Source organism: Vigna angularis, chromosome 7 (assembly GCF_016808095.1).
Source record: "Vigna angularis cultivar LongXiaoDou No.4 chromosome 7, ASM1680809v1, whole genome shotgun sequence".
NCBI lineage: Eukaryota > Viridiplantae > Streptophyta > Magnoliopsida > Fabales > Fabaceae > Vigna > Vigna angularis.
In genome coordinates this window covers 5,309,015-5,327,259 of record NC_068976.1, presented here as the reverse complement: position 1 = coordinate 5,327,259, position 18,245 = coordinate 5,309,015, and positions in this window count along the sequence as shown.

The following is an 18,245-nucleotide window of genomic DNA, read 5'->3' as shown; positions in this document are numbered from 1 at the left end:
CAAGGTTGTCTAGGACCCGATATCATCATAGACAACATCATGTATTTTCTCTTCATGCACAACATAGGAGATAGATTGTAAATCATCAAAATAACTGGCCATGAACTATGTTTGCTACTTAAGTTGCCATAAGGATTCATACCATCGGTAGCAAGTGCAAGTCTTAAGTTTCTCGGCTCTACACTAAATTCGGGAAATGTGCCATCAATGTTCTTCCATTGTGGGGAATCAGCTGGGTGTCGAAAAAGATTATCACATTTTCTTCCATTAACGTGCCACATAAGATTCTTCGCATCTTCTTGAACAGAAAACAATCGTTTCAATGTGGTACTATAGGTAAATACCACATGACCTTAGCAGGTGGACCTTCATTGTGTTCATCGTTATTTCCATCAAGTTTCTTCTTAAATCGTGATGAACCACACGTCGGACACACCTTCATTGAAGCATACTGATCTCTATACAATACACAATCATTGGGACATGCATGTATCTTTTGGTATTCCAAACCCATTGGACATAGAATTTTCTTCGCGTCGTAATTACGGATAGGTAACGTGTTATTTTCTGGTAGCATCTCCTTCAGCAACTCCAACAATTCCGTGAAACTTTTATCAATCCATCTATTTCTTACTTTCAAACAAAACAATTTCAAAGTAGCCGATAACCTTGTAAAATTGATGCATCCTGGATACAACTCTTGCTCTGAATTTTTTTCAAGACTATCATATAAATGAGCTCTTCCAAAATTTTCTTCACCAACGTCACGTACCATTTCGTCTAAATGATCACTCATCCATTCGTCGACGTAATCCGAACCTCTTAAAGTTGTTGGCTTATATAATACTTCCCCATGCCAAGTCCAAACTGTATAACTTCTCCTTATTCTATAGATGAACAGATGATCACAAATGTTGTCCAAGTCTTCATATACTTGATTGAAACAACAAACACAAGGGCAAAAATATGCCTCGTTCACTGTTTTGCGTGTTCTTTAACATATTGTATGAACTTAGAAACCCCTCGCTCATACTCTTCACTAATACGACGCTGATGAATCCAGCTTCGATCCATACTACTACACTAAACGAAAAGAATCCACGGAAAAAAAAACTAACTTACGTAGAGAAACAAAAATAAATACCTATCATACGTTGAAGGAAAAAAAATAAACTATCATAGTATAAGTACACGAACACAAATATCTATCGTTATACATATATCATACGTCCATAATCGACAAACACGAACACATATATCACACGTAAGAGATATTGAAGGAAAAAAAAAACCAAACTTGAAATGGTGTCACTAGAGAAGATGACGAAGTTCGCTGACAATGAACGAACACAAATATCATATGTTGAAGGAAAAAAAAACTATCATAGTATCGTTATACATATAGATATCATACATCCAAACACAACACAAACACGAGCACATACATCATACGTAAGAGTATTTTAAGAAAAAAAAACATACTTCAAATGGTGTCACTAGAGAAGATGATGAAGTTCGCTGACCCCGTACGAAAAACAGCCTAAAGATAAACGAAAAACAATTGGTCAACCTTAGAAATGAGAACCAAATGACATTACAAAGACAGAAATGAATTAAAAATAACCTTCTTTCTTTATCGCAATCGTCCACCAAGAAGAAAGTTCAAGCAGAAATGGAACCGCGAACAAACAGTGAGACTGTGTTTCGTTTTTACATTCATTAAAAAACTTTCACGTCGCATACAACAAATATTTGACGTTATGTTTAAAAACAACGTCGAAGTCCCAAACCATTCGAAGTTTTCTCTTAAATCAGCGCGCCTTTTTTATTAATTTTTTCTTATAAATTGCAAAGGTTACGTCGAATTTGAAGGGGCTTAGACGTAGTATTGGAAGCCAAAAGTTTCTACCTTTTTATTTCTTTTTTAGTTTTTTCTTTTAAACACGAGAGCATTAATAGAACGTCGAGTTCTGTTAGAATTCAACGTTTTGTTCTTCCGCCAAAAAGTACCATACTTTCGGATCTTTTTTCTTTTCTGCCCTTTCATAGAACGACGTAGGCTACCAGACTGGGACGTGAAGGGAATTGAAGTACTTGGGAGCATTAATTGTGTCCTTAATAGAACGTCGTATTCGATGGGGCTTCGACGTTTTTTTTCTTCCGACAATAGCAAAATGTGGCGCTCTTATGATTCTTTTTTCTTTAAAATCAAACATGAAATTTTTTCTTTTTATTTCTTCCTTAATTGATTCAAGTTAGCAGTGTACTGAAATTTGCACTTTTAAAGTGATCAGATTTTGATCAATATCATAACAACATAATCTTCTCTTCTCAACTAGATTGAGGGTTAGTCCACATACAATGCAATTAACATTCACAATTCAAATATCGTTTACTAAAATAAATCTTCATTTCATTTCAAAATAAAACTGAAGCAGTACATAAAACCATAGGTGACTTAATGCCATGATTACAAAATGTAAAAAAAAATCCACATAGAAAAGTAGTCCCTATTCTTAAGAAGAAGATTCCATTCAATCTTCATCAGTTGACTCGTCATCAGAATCTTCAGTTTCAAAGATATTGTCATTCTTGTTTCCCTTCTTCTCCCATCTAAAAAGAGTATCTTCAACTCTCTCATTCCTTTCAGACTTCTTTCTAAATTGATCAACAACATATTTCTCAAAATCAGTTTGTGGAATGAAGGCAGTATGGTCTGCAGCAGGAGTAGGTGTACTTCCAACAGTTAGCTCATCTCTGAAAAACCATCCATTCACAGTCCTTACCAGCCCAATAGAAAAACAGACTTAGTATACCAATTTCTTGTGACTTGTTGCACACAAGTCTCACTTCTTGAGATACATCTACTCCTTGGAGTATCAGTACCTAGCTGATAAATACTTCATATGGCAATTTGTGTGCATATTTATCTCTTGCAGCGATCATGTGGTCTTTTAGTACCACAACACAGTTGGTTGGGATTCTAGTCTTGATAGCATTCAAAAGAAATACATCTCCCATTGACATTCTGTCCTCGACAAATCTTCCAGGCAGCAGTAGCCAAAGCAGGACATAAGCAATCAGTTTCTCCTCCTTGTTTAAGCCATCATGTAAGTACTACTTATCCACTGTGTACCTTCGTGGATATCTTAAGCAGTTTATATATATAGCTCTCTTTCTTAGCCATCTGTTTGACTCAGAATCACAGATATGAGAATCCAAACCTTCAACTTTCAGTCTAACAATATCTAACCAAACATTATTATCAATAGTAATGTTAACACCTTTGACCCTTGAGTGAATGACCCCATTTACAACCCTTAGGTTTGTGTAGAAAACCTCTACCAAATCTGGATAGCAATCTCTTTTCATCTAGACAAAATCAGTAAGCTAATGATATGCAATCCATTCTTGAAAAAGGAACCCTTCTTTCTTGAACAATTGCAGGTCCATATACTTGTGAGGAACTACATATTTTATAACTCTCCAGAATAAAAACTTTCCTCGGATCTCTTCATCACTTATCCATCTAGATGGGTTTGCGTTTCTTGTAACCCGGGCAACCTTCTCTTTTCTTCTAGATGATGATGATGAAGAAGCCATGTCTGGATAGAATTCTTGGAACGTCTTTCACAATCTAGTAGTTTTTAAATTCTCAACTTTGAAGCTTAAAATATAGAATGGTTACGTCGAATTTTACTAGGCTTTGACGTACTAATTGTCAGCCTGAAGACAAAGAGTTTGAAAAAAGCAATAGATACGTCGTATTCTGCGGATATACGACGTTTTCTTCTTCATCCTCACGCCTCTTTTTTCCTTTTTAAAACCTATCATAACCTCCCAGTACCATTATATTTTAATATAAGATTTACATTTTAAGATAACCTCCCATTAGAAATGCAACGTTACGGATATTCGAGGTTTTCTTCTTCAGCCTCTCGCCCTTTCCTGTGCTTTTTTCCTTTATAAACCTCCCATAACCCACCATTACCTTTATATTTTAAGATAAGATTTACAATTTTTTTTATTTTTATATTATATAAATTTGTTTAAATTTATCTTGTAATATTTACATATTATAAAATATAAGAACGATTTGTCGGTGAAAATTAAAGAGAATAAAATTTTTGTTTCTTTAAAATATTAATTTTATTTCATATGGAAAATAATAATAATAATATTTTATGAGAATTGTGTTTTAGTTATAGATCACAATAATTAAAATCATAATAAATATTTTTATATTATTAAAAGTAATTTGAAATGAATGTTTTAGACTAAAGAAAGGTATGATTATACTAAAAGACTTTGATTGATTTTTAAATTATAATACTTTAAATTTGAGGAAAAATTAAGTTGACTGATAAACTAAAGGTTAAGATAGAATATCGTGGACAAAAATTGAGATAGCTCAGCTAGAAAAAAAATATTTAGACAAGTTAACAACAGAGATGCATCACACCAAGTCAAAGATCGAGAAGAGACAGCGTATATGGAGAATAGTCAAACAGATCTAGACCAAAAATTAAGACAGAATGGGTTGGGTCGAAGATTAAGGCAGGTTAAGTTTGACAGTGGAGACTGGTTGACCCAAAATGAATGTTCGGAGATTAAGACTTAAGGTCCAGACAAACTAGCATAAGTTGAAGGTCGAAACAGGTCGGCCTGAGCGAAAGGTAGGGATGGGCTGACCCGAGCCAAACGTAGGATAGAGGACTATCTCCTGAATAATAATTAGTATAGGAAATAAAATAAATTTTATTTTTCTTATCAAAGATTAACATCTTTGTAGCAAATATTTCTTTTAGGGTTTCTTACGTGCCTTAAACATTTATACCTATATATAAGGACACCAAATACATATGTAGACATTTTTGGAAGTCATAAATATGCATTTGCAACGTTGAGAGAGGATTCTTTTGGTTCTTGGTTTACAACTCTGATTCTTATCAAAGATTAACATCTTTGTGGTAAATATTTCTTTTAGGGCTTCTTTGGTTGCCTTAAACATTTATACCTATATTGTGGTGTTTCCATCTTTGTCTTATGAACCTCCAGAAAAAATTTAAAAAAGTCGAGAGGGATGGGCTAGGACATGAAAGAGATGATCTGTATATTTGAAACGGACCGATCACGACTACCACATAAGCGTTTATAAAAAAACTCGAATTTAAAAAGTCGACGACGATCAAAGATCAAACGACCTCTTGGAAAAACTTTTATTGGCCACATTGAAATAAATTATTTTGAAGAATTTAATAATTATAATTAGTTATTAGTATAAATGATTATGATATCAAAATATACTATGATTAACATTATTAGAAAAACAAATTTGACCCCTCTCATGCATTATTTCTTCGCTTTTTAGTATTTTAACAAACGTGTGATCAATATCCAGCCACGTTGTCATTAATATGACCATAAATAATCATTAAAAACTCATTTGCATTTCTTAATTTATAACGCTTTGAATCGATTTATTATTAATTAGAATCAATTATATTAACTTAGCAAAATTGAGAGTGAAATTATATGAATATAGAGTGGCACATCAAACTTTTTAACTTCAAGCCCTCCAAATCTCCCCTTCTTCGCGGGTTATTGAAAAGTAGACAATTTCTGGGGAGCGGGACGCCATTTTGTTTTTAAATGAATCAAACGAAATTTATTGATTTTTTTCTGAATGATGTTTGAACGCCGAATTCGGCGGGGCTTCGACGTTCATACAAGAAGGTGGAGTGTGGCAGTTACTAAGCATAATTAAATGATGTACGTCATCAGTTCATCTATAAATATAGCTTACATTTCACATAATCTGTGCCTCCTGTTTCCGTATTGAACATATTAGGATTCATGTTTTTTATCTCCTTTGCATTTTCTTTTCCTTAGATATCTAAGCATTTTTGTTCTTCATATTGCAATTTGATAACTTGAACTTGAAAGTAGTTCATTCATCGTCATTTCATATGAAGAAGCCCTTTCAAGTACAAGTTAACAAAATGTTTTTGTAGTACAGAAATGGTTAACATATCTTACTGAAAGGGAAGTGCTTAGGAAAAAGAAATATGGTTCACAATATGTTTAATGCTAAAACAATTTGAGATCTAAAATAATTATATAAAAATGTTGTTCAACTTCATCATTTAAAATTGTATGATTCTTTTTTAAATTGTCCATAAGTTGCACTCCTCCGTTAGATTTCAGAGTTATCTTTTTTCTAAGGAAGGATACAACTTATGGACAATTTAAATTTGGAATCAATTTTCACAGTTGACGTCGAATGTTGAGTACCCTTGATGCAAAGACTTGGAGTTTATTCATTGTTCACATCCATTTTATGTGATAAACGACGTCCTATACCCCCTTAAAACACAACATCTAAAATGAATCTAAAGATATTTATTACTTTTTCACTGAATGATGTTTTAACGTCGAATGCGACATTTCGCTGGATCCAAAAGTACATTTCGATGAAGTACATTTGGATATATTTTGTTTTTCCCCTCTCATAGAACGTCGAAGGCAGCGGGGCAGTGACGTGAAGGGAATTGTAGTATAATGGGAGCATTAATGGTGAGCTCTTAACTTCACATTAATAGAACTTCTTATTCGATAGGGCTTCGACGTTTTTTTCTTCTGCAATAGCAAAAGGTGGCGCTCATATGATTCTTTTTTCTTTAAAATCATACATGAAATTTTTTCTTTTTACTTCTTCCTTAATTGATTCAAGTTAGTAGTGTACTGAAATTTGCACTTTTAACCAGTGATCAGTTTTTGATCAATATCAGAACAGCATAATCTTCTATTCTCAACTAGATTGAGGGTTAGTCCACATACAATGCAATCAACATTCACAATTCATAGATCGTTTACTAAAATAAATCTTCATTTCATTTCAATCTAAAACCGAAAGAAATACAGAAATCATAGGTGGCCTACTAGCCATGATTACAAAATAAAAAATAAAAAACATAGAAAAGTAGGCTCTAAAATAATTATCAAGAAGATTCCATTGAATCTTCATCATCAGAATCTTCAATATGATCTTGATCAAGAGTAGGTGGACTTCCAAAAGTTTGCACATCAATGAAGAACCATCCATTCACAGTCTTTTTCAGCCCAATAGATGACATACTTGGTATACCAATTTCTTCTGACCTTTTGCACACAATTCTTCTTTCTTCTTCAGATACATCTACTCCTTGGAGTTTCATCACCTTGTTGATAAATACTTCAAATGGCAATTTGCGTTCATAATCATCTCCTGTAGCGATCATGTGGTGTTTTAGTACCGCAACCTAGTTGGTTGGGATTCTAGTCTTGATAGCATTCAAAAGAAATACATCTTCTATTGACATTTTGTCCTCGTTCAATCTTCCAGGCAACAGTAGCTAAGTCAGGACATAAGAAATCATTTTCTCCTCCTTGTTTAAGCCATCATGTAGGTACTGCTTATCCACCCTGTACCTTCCTAGATATCTTAAGCAGTTTATATATATAGCTTTCTTTGTTAGCCATCTATTTGACTCAGAATCACGGATATGAGAATCCAAACCTTCAGCTTTCAGTCCAGCAATATCTAACCAAACATTATCGTCAATAGTAATGTTAACACCTTTGACCCTTGAGTGAATGACCCCATTTACAATCCTCAGGTTTGTGTAGAAAACCTCAACCAAATCTGGATAGCAATGTCCTTTCATCTACACAAAATCAGTAAGCCCTTGATATGCAATCCATTCTTGAAAAGGGAGCCCTTCTTTCTTGAACAATTGCATATCCAGATACTTGTGAGGTACTACATTTTTTATATGTGTCCAATATAAAAACTTTCCTCGCATGTCTTGATCACTTATCCATCCAGATGGGCTTGCGTTTCTTGTAACCCGGGCAACCTTCTCTTTTCCTCTTGATGATGATGATGGAGATGCCATTTCTGAATAGAATTCTAGGAACGTCTTTCACAATCTCGACTTCTTAACTTCATAACTTCTCAGCTTAAAATATACAAAGGAGACGTCAAATTATAGAGGGCATCGACGTACTAATTGTCAGCCAGAAGACAAAGAGTTAGAAAAAGACGTCAAATTTTAGGGATATTCGACGTTTTCTTCTTCATCCTCCCGCCCTCCTATTTTTCTTTTTGCCTTTATAAAACCGCTCAAAAGCTCCCATTACCATTATATTTCAGTTTAATATTTACATTTTAAGATAACCTCCCATTAGAAATGCAACGTTACCGATATTCGAGGTTTCTTTATCAGCCTCTCGCCCTTTTTCTGTCCTTTTAAAGAGAATAATATTTTATTTATTTAAAATATTAATTTAATTTCATATGAAAATTAATAATAATAATATTTTATGAGAATTGAATTTAGTATGAGATCATAATAATTAAAATCGTAATAAATATTAGTATATTATTTAAAGTATTTTGAAATGAATGTTTTAGGCTAAAGATAGGTATTATTATACTAAAAGACTTGGATTGATTTTTAAATTATAATACCTTAAGTTTGAGGAAAAAATTAAGTTGACTGATAAACTAAAGGTGTTAAGATATAATATTGTGGACAAAAATGAAGATAGGTCAATTAGAAAAAAATGTTGTCAAAAAAATGTTGTCAAAGTATAATTATCCAAAAATATTTAGACAAGTTAACAATAGAGATGCATCACACCAGGTCAAATATCGAGAAGAGACAACGTGTATGGGGAATAGTCACACAGATCTAGACCAAAAATTAAGCAGAATGGGTTGGGTCAAAGATTAAGGCAGATTAGGTTTGACGGTGGAGACTGGTTGACACAAAATGAATGTTCGAAAATTAAGACTAAAGATCAGACAAACTAACATAAGTTGAAGGTCGGGATGGGCTGACCTGAGAAAAAGGTAGGATAGAGGACTATCTCCTGATTAATAGATAGTATAGGAAATAAAATAAATTGTATTTTTCTTATCAAAGATTAACATCTTTGTGACGAATCTTTCTTTCAGGGTTTCTTAGGTGCCTTAAACATTTATCCTATATATAGGGACACCAAATACATATGTACACATTTTGGAAGTCATAAATTTGCATTTGCAATGTTGAGAGAGGATTCTTTTGGTTCTTGGTTCTCTGATTCTTATCAAAGATTAACATCTTTGTGGCAAATATTTCTTTAAGGGTTTCTTAGGTGCCTTAAACATTTATACCTATATTGTGGCGTTTCCATCTTTGTCTTATGAACCATAAGTAAAATTTAAAAAAGTCGAGACGGACGGGCAAGGTCATGAAAGAGATTTTTCAAAATTCTAGGAACAACAAAAATTTTCTTAGGGACCAACGATATGTTTAACAACTTTTATTGGCCACATTAAGATAAATTATTTTGTATAATTTAATAATTATAATTAGTTATTAGTATAAATGATTATGATTTAAAAAGTCGACGATGATCAAAGATCAAACGAACTCTTAGAACAACTTTTATTGGCCACGTTGAGATAAATTATTTTGAATAATTTAATAATTATAATTAGTTATTAGTATAAATGATTATGATATAAAAAAAATACTATCAGTAACATTATTAGAAAAATACTATGAATAACATTATTTTCATTTCTTAATTTATAACGCTTTGAATCGATTCTTTATTACTTAGAATCGATTATATTAACTTAGCAAAATTGAGAGTGGAATTATATGAATATAGAGGGGCACATCAAACTTTTTAACTTCAAGCCCTCCAAATCTCACCTTCTTCGCGAGTGATGCAAAAGTAGACAATTTCTGGGTAGCGGGACGTCAATTTGTTCTTATATGAATCAAACTCAAATTTGTTGTTTTTTTTCTGAGTGATGCTTGAACGTCGAATTCAGAGGGGCTTCGATGTCCAGACAAGATAGTCAGTATGCATAATTACACGATGTACGTCATCGGTTCATCTATAAATATTACATCCATCACGTAATCCCTTCCTTCCTGTTTCCGTATTGAACATATTAGGATTCATGTTTTTTATCTCCTTGGCATTTTCCTTTTCTTAGATTTCCAAACATGTTTGTTCTTTAAATTGCAATTTGCTCGGTTGAATTTCAAAGTGCCTCATTCATGTCTCAATTCATATGAAGGTGGCCTTTGAAATTCAAGTGAACAAAATTCTTTTTATAGTACAGAAATGATTAAGTTATCTTACTGAAAGGAAAGTGCTTGGGAAAAAGAAATATGGTTCACAATATTTTTAATGCTGAAACAATTTTGAGATCTAAAATAATTATGTAAAAATGTTGTTCAACTTCATCATTTAACTATGTATGAATCCTTTAAAAAATTTGTCATGGAGTTGTCTTCTACCATTAGATTTCAGAGCTATTTGATTTCTTATGCTGGAAACAACTGCAACACAAATTAAATTTATAAAGTTGATGTCGAACGTTGAGTGCATTCGATGCGAAAGGCTGGAGATTGTGTCAAATATTTGTGGGACACTTTGTTGTTTCCAATGATGTTTTTAACTTCTTTTGTTGGGGGCTGGACGTCAATTAGTTCTTATGGTGGAAACAACTGCAATACAAATTAAATTTATACTGTTGACGTCGAGTGTTGAGTGCATTCGATGAAAAAGTCTGGATATTTTGTCAAATATTTGTGATCGATGACGTCCTATATCATTATTCATCATAGAAATGTCTTCGTCTAATCACAAGGAGTTAATATCAAAATCCAAAGAGATCTTTTACTTTTTCAGTGAATGATGTTTGGACGTCAAATTCGGCGGGGCTTCGACGTTCATACAATGTGGCAGTTACTAATCATAATTACACGATGCACTGCTTTTATAATGATTTAATTTTCGTCAGCGGATCATCAAATTTTTAATATTTTTTTCTTTTTAATTTTTAATCATGCAATAGCACGTCCGACTTTGTGGAGTAGTGGGAGATTAATGGTGTGTTGTTTCCGACGATGATTTTCACGTCTTTTGTTGGGGACTCGACGTCAATTAGTTCTTATCTGAATCAAAAGAGATGTATTACTTTCCACTGAATGATGTTTGAACGTCAACTGCGGCTGGGCTGTGACGTGGCTATAGATGACGGACTGTGGCAATTGCTAAGCATTATTCATGATATAATGTACGTCTATTTCTTAGACTGTCTGACGTCATCATTACATCTATAAATATAGCTTAAATTTTGCTTAATCCCTGCCCTCCTGTTTCTCTATTGAACATATTAGGATTCATTGTTTTTATATCCTTTGTGTTTTCTTTTCCTTAGATTTCGAAGAATTTATGTTCTTCAAATTGCAATTTGCTCACTTGAATTTCAAAGTGCCGCATTCAGGTCTCAGTTCATATGAAGGTGGTCTTTGAAATTCAAGTCAACAAAATGCTTTTTATAGTACAAAAATGATTAAGTTATCTTACTGAAAGGGAAACGCTTAGGAAAAAGAAAAATGGTTCACAATATCATTAATGTTGAAAGAATTTTATGATCTAAAATAATTATATAAAGAAGATGTTCAACTTCATCATTCAACAATGTATGAATCATTTTTTAAATTGTCCTTGAGTTGTCTTCTATCATTAGATTTCACAGCTATTTGATTTCTTATGGTGGAAACAACTAAGTTAAATTTATAAAGTTCACGTTGAATATTGAGTCAATTTGACGCAAATGCCTGGTTATTGACGTCCTATATCTTAGAGGATTTAAAAAATAAATCTCTTTTTATAAAACACAACATCTAAAATGAAGACCAAAGATGATGGAAGACATTATAACCAAAACCAGGAAGTAAAAAAAATAAAAATACCAAAGGAAAAAGTTAACATCAATTTGGTTGCGGAAGTAATGTAGGATAGGTTTTGAAAGGGTCTACTTGAAATTCATAAGCCTTAACTTTTTCCTGTGTTTTTCCCCCATGCCTTCATGGTTAACAAAGAAATGTCTTTGTTTAGTAAAAGAAAAGAGGGAAAACACAAGAAAAAAGTTAAGATGAATTTGATTACCGATGTTATGTAGGATAGGTTTTCAAAGGGTCTACTTGAAATTCATAAGTGTTAACTTTTTCCTGTGTTTTCCCCTAGGCCTTCATGGTTAACAAAGAAATGTCTTCGCTTAGTAAAGGAAAAGAAGGAAAACACAAAATAAAAGTTAACATGAATTTGATTACCGAAGTTATGTAGGATAGGTTTTCAATAAGTCTACTTATTTATCAACGTGAAGGGCATTGGAGTGGTTGGGAAGATTAATTGTGTGACCAAAATGTTACGTCAAATTCGGATGGTATTCGACGTTTTAATCTTCATCCAAAAGCCAAATTTCGCTACATCTTTTATTATTTTTCCTTTTTCCTTTTAAACTCTCACTATAACGTCCAAGCCTCATAAATCTTCAATGTTTTTTTCGTCAGAAGCACCAGAGTTTTTTTTACTTTTTCACTGAATGATGTTTGAACGTCGAATTCGGCCGGGATTCGACGTTCATACGAGATACTGAGCATAATTACACGATCTAATGTACGTCATCGGATTTCTTATGGTGGAAACAACTTCAAGAGAATTTAAATTTCGAATCTAGTTACACAATTGACGTAATATTTGAAACAAAGAGATCCACGTCTAGTATTGATACCACTCGATGTGGATTGAATGAATTTATTTACAACAATTCCACCAGTTATTGTTAACGTTGGTTGTTATGTTATTTGACGTTGAACGCGTGATGTTGCGCACCCTTATATACACTGAATTTGAAAATCTTATGTACGTTGTTTTATATTGCACGAGTGACTTAAGATATTAAACCCTAATACTGAGGAAAATTATCTGCTATCCAAATTGAAATGGCTTCTTCATCACTTCCTTCAAGAGACAGAGGAAAGGTTGTTGTGGCTGCAAGAAATGTTGATCTCTCCGGGTGGATCAGTAATGAGGAGACTCGTCTAGAGTTTATGAGGTGGACGAAGTTTAAACATTTTGTTCCTCACAAATATCTAAACCTCGACTTATTTGAAAAAGAGGGATTTCACTTCCAAGAATGGATTGAAACTCAAGGTCTCTCTACACTTGTCCAAATGAAGGGTGATTGGTACCCTGACTTAGTAAGGGTCTTCTACAACAATATGAGAAACATAGATGGTGTCCTTCATTCTCGAGTAAAAGGAGTAAATGTTCACATTGACAATGATGTCTGGTTTCAAGTTCTAGGATTAAAAGCCGAAGGGTTATTCTCTCACTTACGGTACTCAGAAACAAACAGATGGCTGAAGAAAAAGGACGTGTACAGTAACTGGTTAAGGTTTCCTACGAGATACACAATTGAAAATTATATGTGCATGAGGGACTGAATAAAGAAGAAAAGATAACAACACACATTCTTGCTTGGGTGATTTTACCTGCTAGACCTGTACAAGACAAAATGACAACTGAAGATGTTTTTCTGCTGTATGCCATTAAGAATGATGTTCCTACCAATTGGGTGGAAGTAATAAAAGATCATATGATTCATGTAGGAACCAAACATGCACGACATCTACCATATGTTGTGTTTATCAGCAAAAACTTAACCCTTCAAGGTGTGAATGTTAGTGGTGAAAAGAAATGCTCTTGTAACTGCTCAAATGTTATAAATCGAAACACCTTGACTTCCATTGGCCTTGTGAAGACCACAAAGCGATGGTGCTTCAAAGATGAAGAGAATATGGTTGAAAGTTCTGGAAGCACACCTGCACTAAATGAAGACCGCACCAACTTCGTCCCTGAAACCAATTTTGAAAGATTTGTTCTTGAAAAACTCAGGAGACTCGAACAAAAGATAGACGCTCTGCATGAGAAAAAGAATAAAAATGATTCTCCAACTGAAGATTCAAGTGAATAGTCTAGTGAGGAGGATTCAATGGAAATATTCTGAATTAGAATAGAGGCTTAGAATTTTAGTATGAGGTCGGTTTTTTGTTTATGTTTTGTGTCTGTTTTGCTTCTAATATGATTGTAATCACTATGAATATGAATGAAATTGTACTACTTGAAACGAAATCCAAATTGTTAACTTATTTCTTATGTTTTCTATAGCTCTTCCATGCGTCACCCTAACTTTTGTGATGACCTTGGAAAAGCTATGAGAAAACATAAAAAATATGATATCAGAGTGACAAGTTACGACTAAATTTTATAAGTGGAGGACTAGATCAAGGATCCGCAAGTGTATTTATAGAAATGGACTTGATCTTTGCCGTCGGCTTCTACAATATGCGACGTAACATTCATTTTTTCATATTTTTAACTTTTAAAACGTCGACGTTTTTAAGAATTCGACGTAATAAACCCCTCCCTTCTGAATATAACACCATCGACAACCTTCAGATTGTGGTAGAAGACCTGTACCAGGTCAGGATAGCAATCACCGGTCATTTCTACAAATTTTAGAAGACCAACATCTACAAGCCATTCTTGAAAGATAAACCCCTCCCTTCTGAATAATTCCACATCCAAGAACTTGTGAGGGACCACCTTGAAGAGTTTTCTATAACATCCAAATTTGTATCAATCTTCGTCATCACTAATCCACCCATTTGGACTAGCATTTCTTACAAGGTGTGCAGCCTTATTTCCACACCGTGAAGATGAAGAAGCCATTTGAGAACAGGATTTAGACATTTACAAGAAGGGTTTAAGAATTTTGATTCTGACAATAATACATGATAAATTGAATAAAAAAAACACAGTAATTAAATAAATAAAAAAACTAGAAAAACAATGGAGAATGTTTTTGAAATTCATAAGTGTTAACATTTTCCTCAAGATTTCCACCGTGCCTTCATCATTAACAAAGAAATGTCTTTGTTTAGTAGAGGAACTGATGGAAACCCTAAGGAAAAAGTTCACATGAATTTGGTTACGGAAGCTCTGTAGTGAAGGTTTTCAAAGGGTAGTTCCAAAGGATCCGAAACTGTATTTAAAGAAAATGCTGGGAGCCACTAATGCGCCCAACTACTCCAATGCCCATCAATAACAAAACGTCAAACCCTTTAGAAATTCGTCGCCCATCAAGTCAATCCTTATATTATCAGAGTTCAACTTCAACTGCATAATTAAACGTCGAACGCTTTAGAAATTCGTCGTTGCTGAAATTATTTTATTGGGATATATAAGATTGAAAATTTTAGTTGGGCCTGAAACTGATAAGATTTGATGCACAACTTTATAAATACTAGATTTGAAAACGCACTCAGTGTTTTCGACTCTTTTGGACCGGGCCCTGTTCCTACTCTTTTCCAACTTTATTTAAAGGACCTAGGTGCTCTAGGTTTGATATCTCTGGCTGGAGCAACACAACAGCGCACTCTTCTACTCTCTCAAGGCGAATCTGGAGGCGGAAGCTTCCTCTTCTACTCTTAGGGTTTTACTATCTCATGCTTTTCCATAATACATTTAGTATCTCCATGTCTATGGGGAACTAAACTTTATTTGTTGTTGGGGAATGATGTAACCTTGTGAACTCTCATATATTTGAATTGATTCTTAATCATATATGCTTTATTCATTAATTGTTAGGGAATTCATTTGTTTCAATGCTTGCTCTATTTAACTCATTTAGTTGCATGATTTATGAATTCCATGAGTGCTGGGAGGTTCCTTACAATTCAGGTTGTTGTTGAATTCTCCCAAGGGTAATATTTCTCAAGGATAAGGGTATGAGTACTTGGTCGTCTTGAGCTCTTGATCTTCAGACTTAATTTTCTAGGCACGCTAGGAATTGCACGAACTAGGAATTAAGACAAGCTTATTGCGCCAAGGGATTGGGTTCTAAGTACTTTAGTGAGTGACGTTAACATTAATGCATAAAGAGGAATTCTTATATACATGAGAGGGAACTTGGTGAAATCTAACCCCAACAACATATTCATCTCATATTAAACAACATCCATTCATCTTTGTGTTACTCTACTATTGATCAATTTGCATTCATATTTAATTTTCTGTCTTTGCATTTTAAACCAATGATCTCGTTTCTTTTAAGTCTTAATTAATTGAGTTATCACGCAATTGTTTAGTGCCGAGAGTCTTCTGGGATACGATACTTGGTCTTACCATTTGATATTACTTGTGCGATTCGATACACTTGTCGATCCATCAACAAGTTTTTGGTTTTGTTTCTCGAGATCCAAAATATTGTCAACAAGTAGACATTAGTATGAGACAAGATTTGAAGAAATTGTTTGACATGTAAGAATATACGTGTTGTATACTTTTAGTTCACATATATGTATATACTTTTATTTGTATTGTTTTAATTTATACACACTTTAATTTTATTTATTCACCAGGGTTATATAAACCTATCGAACTCAAACATGATACATGGTGTCAAAGTCCAAGTTAAACAATATCAAGTGGACACCATGTTAAAATAGAATGGCTCAATTTCTCACACCAAAAGGGGGGGTGAATTGGTGAAGTATAAAATTTAAAACTTTTAAAATATTTTTCACCAAAAGAGATGCCTTTATACTTTTCTTGAAACGCAAGTTAAAAGATTTTCAATGTAGCGGAAATTTAATCGAATTCATATAAAGTATAATCGATTGAATGTAAAAGAGTAGGAATAAGAAAGATCAAACGCGAAGTTTTTATACTGGTCCGGCCAAGCCTACATCCAGTGTCCTTCCAACCACAGGAAGCCAATGCACTATAATGATCAAGATTTTTACAACAAGGTTTTTATAGAGACCTCACGTCAAAAATATAAAACACCTCTCTAACCCTCTAATCAAAATATAGGCAGTACATAAACAAACTAGTAGCAAGAATCCTCTCTCCTACAGTCCAACCCTTTGAAGCACCCTCAAAGACAAGAACGCAGCACGTCCTTCTTCCTGTAATCACAATAGCGAACTCAAACCAATCTTCAGCAGATTGTAGAACCTGATCTTGTAGTAGACACCCAAATATGCAGATAGATTAGACTTTGAAAACTTAGCAATCTTTCTCTTCAAAAATCACAATTAGTTGATCACCACGGTCAAACTAGTTTCTTGGAGCTTTTTCTTTTTCTGTAAACTTTACACTTTTCTGCAAAAGAATATGAAAATTTTTTAATCAAAAAAGTCCTTACATAAATCAAATTTGCGTCAATATATAGATAAACTCGTATCAGACGCAATATAATTGACTTTACTACTAATGCAGTCGAATATACCAATTCAATTATAACAGATAGTAGTAGTCAAAGCAATTAATTGAATTCATAATTAATGTAGTCGAATAGCATTTAATGCTTGGTCAACACATTTAAAAATATAGCCGTTGTGACAGTTATATCAAGCATTAACAAATTTCAAAATAGTAACAAACTTAATCGAATACATATCGCATGCAATCGATTATGCAAGAGTGTTATGCAAAGTTTTGAAAAATTTTCTCTTTGAAAAACTCTCACAACACACCTTAAAAAGTTTATGCAAAGACACGAGTTTTAATCGATTCACCGCATAATGTAATCAATTTCAAACTGTTGTTTTGCCACACAATTAAAGTTCAACATTAGTACTTGTGGTTTTTCTCATCCAAAAACATGTGTCATGCATTCATGTATAAAATCAATATATAACACTGTGAAATGCAATGAACAACACAACAACAACACAATCATGTTCTCATATACGCATATAACATGTAATCGAATACATATCGCATGCAATCGATTATGCAACAATGTTATGCAAAGTTTTGAAAACTTTTCTCTTTGACAAACTTTCACAGCACACTTGAAAAAGTTTGTGCAAATACACAAGTTTTAATCGATTCACCCCATAATGTAATCGATTTCAAACTGTTGTTTTGCCACACATTTTAAAGTTCAACAATGATGCTTGTGGTTTTTCATCCAAAAACATGTGTCATGCATTCATGTATAAAATCAAATATATAACACAGTGGAATGCAATGAACAACACAACAATCAACACAATCATGTTCTCATATACTCATATAACATGTAAGCATAGAACATGTAACACAAAATACACATGTGTTATTATTTATGTGTTGTCATCATCAAAAACTCAGATATTACTGAGATTGTGCGTTTAGCTAAACCAGTGCTCCCCTATCAACAACCTCAACAATCTCCCCCTTTTTTTATGATGCACAACCATGATTAATAATCAACCATGTTGCACAACTCAATACAGATTATCAATCAATTACCAACAAACATAATTCTCCCGCCTTGGGCATTAGCAAAA